This window comes from Pleurodeles waltl, chromosome 1_2 (genome assembly GCF_031143425.1).
Source record: "Pleurodeles waltl isolate 20211129_DDA chromosome 1_2, aPleWal1.hap1.20221129, whole genome shotgun sequence".
Lineage (NCBI taxonomy): Eukaryota > Metazoa > Chordata > Amphibia > Caudata > Salamandridae > Pleurodeles > Pleurodeles waltl.
The window spans coordinates 1193626846-1193641960 of record NC_090437.1 but is presented as its reverse complement, the minus strand read 5'-3'; the positions used below and the strand labels follow the sequence as shown (position 1 = coordinate 1193641960).

The 15115-nt window shown below is 44.2% G+C and overlaps 1 protein-coding gene across 2 annotated transcripts in view; it reads left to right on the top strand.

Annotated features, from left to right (window-relative positions):
- HTT (huntingtin) overlaps window positions 1–15115 on the top strand; it is a 1416422-nt gene that overhangs the window by 578493 nt on the left and 822814 nt on the right. The gene's annotated exons all lie outside the window — the stretch shown is intronic.

Below are 15115 nucleotides of genomic sequence, written 5' to 3'. Positions count from 1 at the left end.
AATGAGGTCAAGGATTCAGCGCCATTGGGTTGATATTTTACCTTCATTCCTGGTGCCTGTCTGTAAATGGTGAATAAAACATGAATGTCAGCTAATACTTTTATTTGTTTTAATTATAATTCATTTACATCAATAGTATCCCCAAGAGAGCAGGCCGCACTGGGTAACATGAAATATCTGTGCCTTTCTCAGTTAGATCACACCACAGTAAAACCACTGTTTTTTCTGAAAATACTATTCTCCTTTTATTGTCCAAGATTACAGATGTTACTTAAGACTACAACACTACCGTCACACAGGCCTTAAACCTGTAAAGACAGAGAACTGGTACTTTACACTCTACTGAGATTCTGGTATTTAGCAAATTATGTGTGGGTTGGGGCATCTGTAATAGGTGGTTAAAGGGATGTGGAGATAATTGAGATGGGAGTTAATTTTGCATGGTGTCAGAAGATAAAAGGGTGACACTGGGACCATGCAACTTCAGTTGGAGAGCAGCAGAACCATGGGAAACATATGATCCATCTGCATCACTCTTCAACATGGATGTTTATTCATCTACAAGCACTAGAGCTATCTAGAATTGCAAACACAGCCATATCCATAATTTGTTTTTTCGTAAAACATAGCACTTACTGGAAGGTTTCTGAACATGGACTTTTTTTGGTAATATTCAGCATTTTGTATGTTGTCTTGAACAGCATTTGTATGTTTCAGTTTTTGTGTACTGAAGAATGTATGTGATATTGTTTTCTTATTATTTTTCTTGACACATTCAAAATGTGGGTGCGTTATGCAAACATTGTATCAGCTGTGACTATAAGATGGACAAACAAGGCAAACATGCCTCGTATGTATATTCCTTATATTGCTTCCTGTTACAGCTAGCCTTGTACCATGTTAAATTAATTGTTATGCTGTATAAGCATTCTTATACTAGTGCTGTTCCTGGTTGGGGTCCAAAAGTATCCTAAAGGTTTCATTAAATTGAGGCTGTTCTGCCTTTCTTTCCATCTTTAGACAGTGGGCTAGACATGTCCTTTGGTTTCATTCAGTGTTTGCTTGACTGGAATCTACATGTCTGATTACTGTTTTGATGTTCCAGTGTGAGAGTCAGATGCTGTGTTAAAGGAAAAATACATTGAGTCTACTGACGTTTGAACTTAGTCCCTTCATACTAATAAAATGTGAAGCTACACACCGAACTCAGAGTTTTCCAAGCACCGGAAAGTGTACTTTGTGGACTGTGGGGGGAAGACAGATGGCAGCCAGTTGATCCGGCTGTAATGCAGCTCTCTCACTCGGGCTCCTAGTGGTTAGAACGCCCGCAACTCAAAGCTGCGACACTACGCCGACAGCACCCGGTAATGCCCCTCAACTTCTCAGTTCAGCTCTTACGAGCACTACGGGAGCAGCTCTTCAGGAGTACTCGCTTTTTCTTTGGATGGTGCAGTGGCGGGGTTCATACTATTTTCAGGACAGAAGCAGTCACCGGAGATCTCTTGTACTTCTCCAGTTTTCGCGCCAGGTACCATACTGGACCATCCATGTGGGTCCCAAAGTACCCAGAGGGTGTGTGTGGGTGGGGGTGTCCTCTAAAAGGGTGCCAGCGCCATTGTCTACACAAACTGGGATCTCTGAATCAGCAGGTATAGTCTTGGGGGCTGGACGTCAAAGCAGACAGTGTCCTCCCTTCTCTCATAGTAAAGCAGACACTACAGAAAAGAAGGGGTGGGGGAGCATCCCCATGCCGTAGTGGTTGCAGGAGGTTCAGTTATGGATTTGTTCCATGCCCCGGCCCCCTGTTTGCCTGGAAAAAAAAAGTCTGGCCAGTTATCTCATGGATTGATGGCTGAGGCTACAGATCCTGGTATTGGTTCTGTTCTCTGAGGCTCCCTCACCCCTGTCAGGCCAGCTACTAGCAGCTAGTGAGTAGATTGCACAGTCTGTGGTAACTACGACAGCGGAGACAGCCAGCATAGAGACAAGCCCTGAACAGCAACAAGTGGCCTCAGAGGTAAGCCATTCTCTTTTTTAGGGTGCTGGACAGGAGTCTTTGTAAAAGTCTGCTTCTGTGGTCGGCCCTACCACACCGCAGGCTACGCAAGGAGTTGCTGAGGGCAAGACTAAGGCCAATATTGGGCTACAGTTGGTGGGGGGCAAGTTGACGGAATTCACGAATGGCCATGAAAACAAACGTTGCCCCTCTCCAGCTTCTCGTAGGCACGGTAAATCTGACATGAGGCCCCCTGGTATTAAGGCAAAGAAAGCCTGGTCTAATTTGGAAGGCAATAAGCATTTTTTCTCTGTCGGATGACTCAGACTTGTCAGAGGAGGATTCTACGACTGCCTCAAAGTCCAGTAATCAGCCTACTCTTGTGAACCATAAAAGTAGGATGAGTCCCCCTAGGCTCGGTAAAAGTAGGATGTCTGCTAAGGGTCACAAGTTAAAATGGGACTATATAGCATCAGAGTATTTAATTGGAGACAGATCTGAAGCACCCCATGAATCTTCTGGTTCTAACCCCACTACGTTGGGGCCAATTTATGCAAGTATCCTGTTGCCTAGAGAAGAAACACGGCTCTATAATCGTCAGGCTCTGATGGCTACCCGGAAGTTAGAAGGTGCTATACGCAAAATTGTCAAATCTTGTGCTGCCATTGGTGATCGTTTGGGAAAGGCTGCGTAGAAGCTCCTGTTATGCTCCGCAGCCGAGACACTGATGGCACAGAGAGGAATGGTGTGAGGAGGGGGACGACACGCTGAGCTACAGCTTGGGCTTCTGTGGAGTTCGTGAGCCGACCAGAGGAAATAAAATCAGTTAGAGGCACGGTAGGAAGGACGCAAGCCCAATCCCCTTCTTTAAGGTATCAACGTTTCCTCTAACTGCTACTTAGGAGATTTTTGTCTTTTTTTGCTCTTCCTGTGCCTCTCTCCCTCGGCCCGTGATCTCCCTCCCCCTTTTAATCAGAATTAACGCTGGTCTGGTGGCCTGCCACAGGTGATGCACAAAAACTTTATAGCCTATAGCTCTATGATTTCTTTTTTTAGCTGCCCAGCATATGAACAATGGCAACTTGCAAAAGACTGGTTTCTGGCCACATATGGTTCCAGAATGTTTTGGATTTGGGACACATAACAATGGAACTCTGAGCAGGGCTTTTTTTTTTTTTTTTTTTTAATCACCCAGACTAAGACACATCAGTAGCAGAAAGGCGCTTACGATTTTTAAGGCAGCAGTCCTGTAGCGCTAAAAATATTTTTTCAAAATAGGGGGAGCAGGCACATAGATCGTGCTGGCATTATAGAAAAAAACTCCTTTTCTTCTCTCTCTCTTCCCTCAGTGAGAATTACACTAGGCCCTCTTGCTGGGTTTGTGAGTGGCTCTGGGTGGTCACGGAGGCGGCCTGTGTAGGCGAGGGTGCGGCTTGTGGACTCCAGTTGCATCTGCAGTACGGAAGGGATTGTAGAGTGTCTTGCTGATTCTACAATGAAAAGGACCTCACGAGATTCACAGACCAAGAGCTGCACTGCTGTTAAATCTGTCAAACCTGTGCGCAGTTTGAGGGCTAATCGCCTGACTGCGATTGATTAATCTTCGGGGTCAGTCAAAGGTGCAAGAGGGATCCCCCAGATGGCTTTACCCATCACTTCTACTTCTCTTTTGACCTCCACCTCTACTCTTTGATAAACGGTTCTCAAAATACTGGACTGGCTGTGGAGCTGGGTTCGGAGGGTCGTGAGTTGGCAAAGGATAGCCGAATGGGGTGTGAGGTCAGGAACCTGGATAAGACTGCCCACCCTTTGCAAGGTCTCCCCCCATCCGGGGCAAAGCTCCTGGGCCGGACCCGGTTTCAGTGACTCCCTGGATAGTGTGAGCGGATGCTCTCTGATCTACCCATTATTTAATGCTGCTGCTGGATGTAAGGAGGTTAAGGAAACTGCAAGACTACTCAGTCAAACGATATGATGGCAAAAAGCAGGCAGGATCGGCATAACTCAGTGCCAACTGTAGACAGTTCCCCGTCTATTACCCTGCGCTGCTCAAACCCTTCAGTATCCTCTGGTTTGATGCTAACCATATCCTCTAGTGGCTCGATGGGAATCGAGCTGCCACAGGAGGATGTTTGGAGATATGGCTTCCCATCTGCATGCGGATATGGGGCACTCCCAGTCAAGTAATTCAAATTGGAAGGAAAATGAAAAAAAAAAAGTCTGCTTCTCCAAATTTTGAACAAGCTCAAAACTTTAAAACTGTCACAAGAAGGCAAATCGAAAGTCTGAAGCACAGCTAAATTATATAAGTAGCAACATGCAGCAGCTAAGCACTCGTGTCAAGGAGGTTGAGCAGCGGATGCCACAGTTGGAGGACCCATCTGGAAACACCAGTCTCCAAATGCCAATGAGAACTGTTGGATCTACAGATCCGGATGGATGACGCTTAAAATCGATCACGCAGATGTAACTTAAGGTTTATTGAAGTGCCAGAAGGCCGTGAGAATGGGCAGTCTGTTATTTAATTAATATCAGACCTTTTTAGTCAGCATGTTCTTCCCGATTCAGTAGATAGAAATCTGGACCTTACTATAACACAAGCTCATCGAGTTCCTACGGTTCAGGCTCCAACACAAAATATCCTCAGACGATCCTGAACTTTGGTGACTATTGTAGCAAGGAGCGTATTCTTTCACAGGCAGTTAAAGCTAGGGTATATCAGATTCCTGGTGACTATACATTTAAAAATGTTTCTGATACGTCTGCACTGCCAGCACGGAGGAGGCGCAAACTTAAGGAGTTAATTCTTGATTTTCAAAAAGCTGGGGCACCAGCAGGTTTTGTGTAACAGTCAAAACTTAGTTTTTTGTAGGGTTGGTCAATATATTACACCCAGTCGATGCAGCCAAAGTTCTTTTGCATTCAATACGAAATACCAGCGAGGGGGTTGGGCAGCAGAATAAGTAACTATGACAGGGGGTGGTATAAGGAGGCTGCTTGTGTTTTGCTTATAGCACAGAGCGTCACAAAATTAACAATGAATTCCTCTCTAGGCGATTTGGGTGCCATGACAAGGCACCTCTTTAGGGTTAATGAGGGAGGTAGGTTGAAGCAGGGTCACTTGAGGGAGGAGAGTGGCCTTGGAGTCCCTACACGGGAGGGGCCTCAGAAGGTGGTCACTAAGGAGGAGGGAGGGGATCAGGGGCACACGGAGTGGTAGAGGGTGAGATTAATTATTGGGGAAAAAAATATGAAATCCCAAAGATGAATACGCTCAGTGTGCGCTGGTATAGGACATATCACTTGTGGGGAATGAATGTTATGCCAAAGTTGAATAACTCTAAATACACAGCTGTATGGGGGAGGAAGCGGAAGAATATAAACTGTGCCAGATGCTAAAACTAATCATGTAGGAGCCACATGAGATTGAATCAGGCCAACCTACGTTACTGCCTCTGGCTTTGCATTGTAGCTTCCCTTACATGCGTTCTATTGTAGGCCTACTTTTATTGTTGACCAATTCAGCTACAGTCATCTTCGAAGCATGCTTTAGTGCCTAGTTGCTTGAATGGTAGGATTGAATTTCACTTTAAAGGTGGTCTCTTGGAATGTTAATGGCCTAAACAATAGGAAAAAAAGCATGAGTCAAAGCCGAAAATCCCTCTGTAGTTTTATTACAAGAAACCCACATCTCAGCTAAAAAAAAGACTTGGGGGAATTCTCCATGTTAAAAAAAAATTGGGCAGACTATAAGGAGTTTTCAATGGCTCAAGTAGCTCATAGGGGTACCACCGTTTGTTTGGTTAAAGGGCTTGGGGCTCGGGTACCAGACTTTGTAAGTGATAAAACTGGGCGCTGGTGTTGGGTGAGCTGCTCAGTGTTCTCTAAAAGACTTAGTTTTGTAAGTTTCTACGCCCTGGTGAAAGACGACCCTGGGCCGTATGAGGAACTTTTTCAGTCCCTATTACAAGTACCAGGGGAAATCATTATTGGAGGGAATTTTAACTTTCTTCAAGATCTGCATTTGGACTCCTCAGTAAAAGGGAAAAAACAGCTGTTGGAAGCAGGGTCTGTATATACTATATGAAAGTGAGATATAGTGTGCACAGAGTCCAGGAGTTCCCCAGAGGCTTGACAGAGGCAATAATAGATACCACAGGTCGGACAGTTAAGAGGGCCGCCTGCTGGTCGATGCTGCGCCAGGGGTCAGGTTCTCCAAGGCCTGGGGGCTGCAGGTGCAGTGGGTCCTTTAAGCTTAATATATCTTCGCCCGGAGCTCGCGGTCAGGGGTCCTCTGAATTCTCTCTGCAGGCATCGTTGTGGAGGTTTGGAGGGGTCAACCCAGGGTGGGCTTTTGATCCCAATCCCCTGGGTACCCGTTCTTGCTGGGTGGACCACCTGGACACGGGTCGGGTGTCGGGTGCACAGGGGTCAGGACTCATGCATCCGGAGTGAAGTGGAAGTCCTTGGTTGAAAGTTTCTTTTGGACAGAGCCGCTGTCCTCAGGAGTTCTTGGTCCTTTGGGGTGCAGGGCAGTCCTCTGGAGTTGTCAGAGGTCACTGGGCCCACTGGATGCGCCGCTGTTCTTCTTGCAGGTTCTTTGGAGCAGGAGACCGCTTGGTAGGGCTGGGGCCAAAGCAATTGTCATCTTCCTTCTTCTTTGCTGGGGTTTTCAGCTTAGCAGTCCTTCTTCTCTTTGTAGGTCGCCAGGAATCTGACTAGCTTGGTTCAGGGAGCCCTTAAATACAAGATTTAGGGGTGTTTTAGGGGTCAGAGGGCAGTAGCAAATGGCTACTGTCCCTTAGGGTGGCTACACCCTCCTTGTGTCCACTCCCTTTGGGGAGAGGGGCACATTCCTATCCCTATTGGTCCCTGTCCTCCAAACCAAGATGGATGATTCTGCAGCGAGGGGGGTCACTTCAGCTCTGAACACCTTAGGGGTGATCCCAGCTGAAGTGGTCACTCCTCTCTGATTTTCTTAAGTTCCCCACCGAACTGGCCACCCAAAGTGGGGGATTGTCTGGGGGGTGGGCATCTCCACTAGCTGGAGTGCCCTGGGGCACTGTAACACGAGGTCTGAGCCTTGAGGGTCACCGCTAGGTGTTACAGTTCCTGCAGGGGGAGGTGTGAAGCACCTCCACCCAGAGCCGGCTTTGTTTCTGCCCTCAGGGAGCACAAAGGCTCTCACCCCAGGGGGTCAGAAACTCGTCTTTTAGTGGCATGCTGGCACACACCGGTCAGTCCTACACTAGGGGATTAGGTAAATTATAGGGCGCATCTCTAAGATGCCCTCTGTGTGCATTTTTTAATAAATCCAGCACTAGAATCATTGTGGGTTTATTGTGCTGAGAAGTTTGATACTAAACTTCCCAGTATTCGGTGTAGTCGTTATGAAATTGTGGAGTTCATTTTGGCAAACTCCCAGACCATATACTTAATATGGCACACTGCACTTACAATGTCTAAGAATGGACTTAGACACTGTATGGGCAAATTGCTCATGCAGCTATGCCCTCACCTGTGGTCTTAGGGCTGTAAGGCTTGCTATAGGGGTGACTTAACTATGCCACAGGCAGTATTTTGTGGGCATGGTACCCTGAGGGGGATGCCATGTCGACTGTGCCTTTTACTGCTCACCAACACACACATTCTGCAATGGCAGTGTGCCTGTGTTAGGTGAAGTGTCCCTTAGGGTGGTACAAGACATGCCACAGCCCTTAGGGACCTTCCCTCGTCACAGGGCCCTTGATACCACTGGTACCTTTTACAAGGGACGAATCGGTGTGCCAGAGGTGTGCCAATTGTGGAAATAATGGTACATTTTTAGGGAAAGAACACTGGTGCTGGGGCCTGGTTAGCAGGATCCCAGCACACTCAGTCAAGTCAGCATCAATATCAGGCAAAAAGTGTGTGTGTGTGTTTGGGGGGGGTGTTGGTAACTGCCACAAGTGCCAGTTTCCTACAACAGCCAAAACCCAGAGTTGCAAATGTTTGCCAGACTTATCTGAAATTGCTGACATTGTCCGATCCATGGAGGGCTGTTTTTCCAACCAGGAGAGATTATACATACTTCTCTATCAAACTTAATAGTTCTTCTCAGATAGATTGTTTCTTATCAACTAAAACTAAGACCTTTAAGGGGCAACAGACACTTTATAGTGGATTTTCAGACCATGCAACCCTCATTTTGGAAGTGTCACTGGAAAGGGACATGTTTCAACCTAGGAGGTGGATATTTAATAAACAACACCTTCAGGAGGAGGGTTTGGTTTAGATATGTAAAAAGGATATTAGAGAGATTTCTCAGTGGGAACCACGGGTCAGCCAGCCTCAGTATTGTTTGGGATTTATTAAAAGTGCTTATAAGAGGTATTGTAATTGCAAAGGATGCCGCTAATAGCCGTATTTTAACAAATAAATAAGGTATTAGATCAGGCTAAACAGGCATTCACTGATCAGTATTATAGTAGGTCTGAGGTGATACCCCAGGCTCACTGGCCAAAAGTATATGAGGAGAGTAGTTTCACAGGTACATTTTTAGCTTTTCAAGCACTCGAGCAAGTGACTAGTAATATAATACACGCTCTAAAATGTCCAACCTCGGGGGTAAGATACACAGAGCATAGGAAATTCGGGGAAATTATGCTAGAACATTACAGACAAATATATAGTCAAGTGGTTGATTATGAAGCCTTCAGGAAATGCATAGCTGGGCTCACTATACCTACCTTATCCAAGGAAGACAGGGAAGCCATCTTCTGCCCGTTCACTAAAGCGGAGCTTGTGGAGGCGATTAAGAACCTCCTGAATGGAAAGGTGTGTGGCCCGATGGCTTACCAGCAGAATTTTTAAAATCCTTTATTGATGTATTGGCAGATTATTTCTTGCTGGTAATTAACAATGTGTTAAAGGGGAACTCTAGCCCGACATCATTCTGTGTAGGAAATGTAGTTAGCTTTTTAAAAAAAAGATAAAGACAGTGATGATCCTAACCCATATCGACCAATTACGCTCTTAACCTCCGACTATAAGATTGTCATGAAGCTCTTGGCTAACCGTCTCAATCTGGTAGCTGCCAAACTGATTCATCCAGATCAAAATGGATTTATCGCTAGTGGTTAATTGGCTGCTAACATTCACTTTTTGGCCGAAGCATTAGATTACTTTGTGACTAATAATACATTTGCCGTTATACTTTTATTGATGCAGAAAAAGCCTTTGATCTCGTAGTTTGGGATACACTATTCGACATTTTAGCAAAATTTGTCATCCCTTCGCAGGACCGGGGTTGGTACAAAAGATGTACCAGAATATGGAAGCCAATATAATAATCAATTCTTCAAATGTAGGTAATATACAAGTTTGCCGGGGCACTCGGCATGGATGTCCCTTGTCACCTATACTTTTCGCCTTGTTTATCAAGCCATTGGCTATTGCAATTAAACAGAATGGAAAGATCTGTCCCCCAATTAAGCAGATGGGGATGATTAAGCTGTATGCTGATGATATTATCATATTCCTTGGCAACAATAGAAGCTCTCAGGATCAACCCTTTGAGACATTTGCGCTGTTTGAGCAAATGAGGGGGGGAGGTATAAGGTTAATAAAAATTAAAAAAAACGAAATTATTCTCTGTGGATGCAGCCCCGATGGATTGTTTCAGAAACTGATTTCCTGTGTGAATACTCGACCTAAAAGATACTTGGGAGTTAGATTTTTTTCATATATTGAATGTTTATGTGATCTCAGTTTTGCCCCCATATTTCAGAAAACTCAAACTATGCTAGCACATTGGGGATCACTTCCTCTAACTATATTAGCGAGAGTTGCCCTGATCAAAATGTCAGTATTGCCATTATTTAATTTTCTATTTTCAGCCATTCCGTGTGTGTTAACCTCCTCTTTAAAAAAAAAAAAAAAATGGAATCACTGTTTACTTCTTTCGTTTGGCATAATAAAAGTGCTCGAATTGTACTAAGCACTTTATATGCGGACCTGGATATGGGAGGCTTGGCCCTCCCCAATTTCAAAGATTATTATTTTGTATTCTTTGCACCATACATGGCTAGATTTAATGTAGCACCACACTATGGCAGTCTATTTCCTCAAGACTTTCGGGATGATCTTTACGGAATATGATATACTGGATCCTGCAAAGCTAACAAAATCCCCCAAGGAAGTGCGTTATAGACGCTGAGGTGATTCTTTAGAAAGAGATCCGATTTTTATTGTAGATATGCGATTCCCTATGTTAATACCTTTCTGAACTGGCATCAGGATCCGGCTTTCACCTAAATTCAGATGTAATCAGGAAGTGGGAGTGTGCCGGACTGAGGAAAGTTGGGGATTTTTTAACAAGGGACAGGTGGAAAAATCTGTCAGAAATAGGGATAGATGTACAAGGGGATTTCTTGCTTATTGGGTCCTATAGAATAATGCTTAAGAGTCTCACTGAACTGGATTGTGGCCAGATACAGGACAGCCAAACTATAGTTAGAGACCTGGTAGACCCTGTGGACGATAGACGAGCTGGTGAATGGAAAAGGCAGCTTATGGAGCGGAAGGGCCCAGATCTATTTCTAAAAGCAACCAGAGAATGAAAGAAATACATAGGGCTAGAACTATCCAAAGAAATCTAGGAGGAAATTAGTTAGTTGAATTTCAACCTATGTAGAGGAGCCAATTGGTACAGAGTGCTCTACTTTAGCAAATGGTTGCTTTACCATACCCCACAATTCCTAGCCCAAGTTAACCCTAGCTGGCCCAGCCACTGTTTTCAATGTCACGCGGGGGTCATAGCAAACTGGACACACTTTAAGGGTAGATGTTGGCCTATTCAAGAATTCTGGGGCAAAATATTCAGGTTTTTAGATACAGCCTTACAGATCGAAATAGCACCCAGTGTTTGGTTGTTAGTTTTTGTGCTACGATCCTGGGAGGAATATAGCTCCCAGACATGGTAAATTACTACATAATGCTATGGCAGTGGCTAGATCTCTTTTACTGCAAAATTGGTGCACTTCGGTTATCCCTACTTTTGAGGAATGGGTATCGAAAATGAAACAAGTAAGGAAACAGGTGCGGTTGTATGCACTGAGATGTGGTGGGATCAAGAGATTCTCCCAACCTTGGGGAAAGTTTATGGAGACAGTAGGAGATATCAAAACAGCTTAAGGGTTGGTGGGGGTCAGTGCCTGAGAAATAGTACTGTTAGGATTATGAATTGTTTATGTTTTGCCCGCTAAGTGATGGTAATAGGCAATGAAATATGGTGTTGTAAATTGGTATTTTGGGTAGGGAATTGTGATGTATTGATGCTATATTTTGTTGTCTGGCCGTTTTGCACTTTTAGTGTAAAATGAATTTTTTGTTGAAATTTGTTCTTGGCCTGCCCTTGGATCTCAATAAAAATATAAATTAAAAAAAGCCATTGGTGATAGTTTATCAGACCTTGAAACTTGGACAGGGGCATTAAAGACAGATGTGTCGGGGATCCAGGGCCAGGCGGAGGCACATGATTCTCTGCTTGTGGACATTCAGTGGAAGCTTGAAGACCAGGAAAACCGACAGCGTTGTGATAACTTGCGGATTCTCTGGATTCCCAATGGTAAAGAGTGTTTCTGACACTAGACCGTTCATCTTGGATTTGTTTCAGAAAGCCTTTCCTGAGCTGACTGACTGGAATTGGTCCCAAGAAATCAAATGGGCCCATAGAGCCACCGGTGCTGAAACATTTTAACTTCTGGAAATCCCTGCATCATTCTGGTCTATGTTGGCAATTTTTTATTAAGGCAAGCAGTTTATGAGAAATCCAGACCTGATGCCATGAGAATGGTTAGCGACATCCCTTTTTTATTTTTTTTATTTGTTTTTACTTCTGTCATACTACAGTTGAGCGACGCTAGCGGCTCCAATAACTTATGAAACCATTACAGGACAAGGGGGCACAGGCCTTCTTGTTAAACCCGGCTCATCTGAAGGTTGTGTGGAATAACAGCATGTGGATGATTACTTCAGAGATTAAAGCAAAGGAACTCTTGGGTAATATTTGATGTATTTTTTATACATTAAGCCTTTTTCACCCTATGGTTTATTGCTGGCGTTTACACTTGGGTTTGGGGTTCAGAGTGTGTTATTCTAGGGTCTGAGTGGTTGGGGGGGGGGGGCTACACTCATTGGATCAGACATATGGATGGTCTGTTAACTTCTCATTGGGGGTTCGGGTCTTCCGGAAGAGGGGGGTGATCTGTGGCAAAGATGGGTGGGTAGGGTGTAGGAATCAGAAGGTGGAGAAGGGGGGGAATGGGAGCAGGTTAGGGGGCTTGAGGTGATTGAGGAAAAAAATATATATCCCACTGTGCAATTTCGATGTTTGGTCAAATGAGCCGGAGTATATACTGGGTTTCATTTAAATCTGGATCTTCTGTGTAATGAGCTCAAGTAATACATTGGGCACTGTTAAGGTCTGTGGAATGAGGGGGGCGATCAATATCAGAAGTATCATATATTTAGCTTAATAGAATGGTGGTATTATCATACCCATTTGCATTTATATTTTGCCTGAATGAGTAAGCTGACATTTTGTTCTGTTAATGTTGCTGGCCTTAATGACAGATCAAATGTTCAAAAAGTTTTATAGATACTAAGAACCATAGCAAGAGATTTCATTTGCCTGCAGGAGACTAGTATCCCCTGGGCAAACCGGGATCTGATTTCTATACCAGGTTATTTTATGCTAGCATGTACTCTACATACCTCCACTACTACAGGGATGGCTATATTAGCAAAAAATTATATTGGACCAACAAAGCGTAAGTTAGTTGAAAAATGGGAGAGGTGGGCAGTGGTAGAGTGCTCTGTGCCAGGAGGTGGACTCACTATCTGTTCGAAATATGGATCAAATCAGCATGACCAGCACTGTTTTCTGAGCTTGAAGTAGAATTGTCCACATGGCCCACCCATGTAATCATTTGCGGGGAGCTGAACCTACACCTGGACATGGACTGGAATATGGTAACCAAATATTTTGGGGAAAAAACCTGAGGGTTTCCGGGCATTATCCTCACTCATGGTTAGTCATGGACTAATAGACGCATGGAGAGATAGAAACCCTAAAGACCTAGACTATACTTATTTTTCGTGCCCTCATAACAAGTTTGTGAGATTAGATTATTTTCTAGCCTCTACTAACCTTCGGGCCACCATTGATATCCAGTGCTTTTCTCTGATCATAGCCCTTTAGTGCTTGAGCTGCTATGTTTAGGTGGTTTAAAACCACAGGTCAAATAGACATTTGACAGAAAGTTGCTAATTAACCCTCAATATATTGATCATATGGCGAAATTGATTAAGGAGTTCCTTGAATCTAATAGATGTAGGTACTCACGTGAGATCATGTGGGATGCTGTCAAAGTGGGGATCAGGGTGAAACAATTAGCTATGTAGAATGGGTTAGGAGGATTCAACAGGCAAGACTCAGAACTCTATAAACAGCTGGCTACCCTGGTGAATAGGTTGGTTGAGAGAATTATGGAGGGAGATGACAGGGCCCCAAATCAACGGTAAGTTGCGCAAGCCAAAACAAAGGTTAATAGCTACTATACCTATGGTATTGCCGAAGAATATCAAACACACAAAAGGGACTGTTAAGAATTTGGGGAAACAGTGGGCAAACCTTTAGCGCTTCGCATTAGAAAAGAAAACAGACCCAGGGCTGCATGAACGCAATAAAAAGAGCAGACAGGGTAGCTGTTACTGGAGTAAAGAGCATTATTAAAGTCTTTGAGGATTATTATCAGAGACTGTCAGGAAGTGGTGTATCAGCCTCCAGCAAGGCCCAATCACAATTTGAGGGGCATCATCTTAGTGCAGGGATTCGTAGAGAGCTGGAAGCTGATATAACTGGGGAAGAAATCGCTAGTGCACTAAAAATCCCTGGCTTCTGGCAAAACGGCGGGCCCGATTAAATTCCACTCAAATCATATGAAGTATTTTATTCGGAGTTAGATCCTTGATTTGTTTTGTGTCCTGTCCCCCCCTAAGTGGCAGGGTACCAAATATTGTGTTTTTTCTTAAGGAGGACAAACCCTCAAATAATCCTGGTTCCTACCGATCAGTAACTCTGATCTCCGATTCAAAGTTATAGGCTGAAGTGCTTGTGGCACAGTTCGGGAGGGTCGTGGCTCATCTGGTCTCACCTTGGCAACATGGGTTCACCCTGGGCAGAGGTAAGTCTGATCATGTTAGGCATGTCATTGCAATGTTTGACATTATGGAGGTAACCGGAGATCAGATTGCCATGATTCTCCTAAATGCTGAGAAGGCATTTAACCCGGTGTCATGGAATTATTTATGGTTATCATTGGTACAGACAGGTTTTGGCCCCCAGTTTATCAAGGCAACTAAGGCATTATATTATTTACCATATGCCCAGCTTCAACTTATGGGGTAGGAATCAGGCACTATCACAATCATAAGAGGTACAAGACAGGGCTGTCCATGCACCCCAATTCTTTTTGCTCCTTATATGCATCCATTTATACAACAAATAATACAGAGTCAGGTCATTAAGCCAGTGTGTGTGCGTTACGCGGATGATATTGCGATAATCTCTTCTGATCCTCAGATCGCACTCTCGGAGGTTGATAGGTTAGCCTCTGACTTTGGGAAGAACACTTGCTATTCAATTAATCTTGGTAAAACCCAGACACACTGCACAGATAGTATTGTTTTAGTAGATCCCCGTAGAGTAAATGTTGCTGATTATCAGGAAGTTAAGGTCCAAGATTAGCACCATTTATCAGATCAATTTTGATCCGCTGCTTAGACAAATCAGCTCCGACTTGCGTTGAATCAATGGGCTGCACTTAACCTTAATAGGGAGGTGTAACGTTCTTAAAATTATGGTTGTGCCCAAGATGCTTTACCTATCTCACACTATACCTCTCTACATTGATGAGATTTTGCTCAAGAAACTTTATTCAATTTGTAAATCCATTTATTTGGCCCTCCTCCTCCAACATATGGATTTTTGTTTTCAGCAGAACATATTTATCAAGCACGGCCAGCTATGCATTTGTTCCCCACCCCACACCCCCATTATATATGAGCTTGCATTGG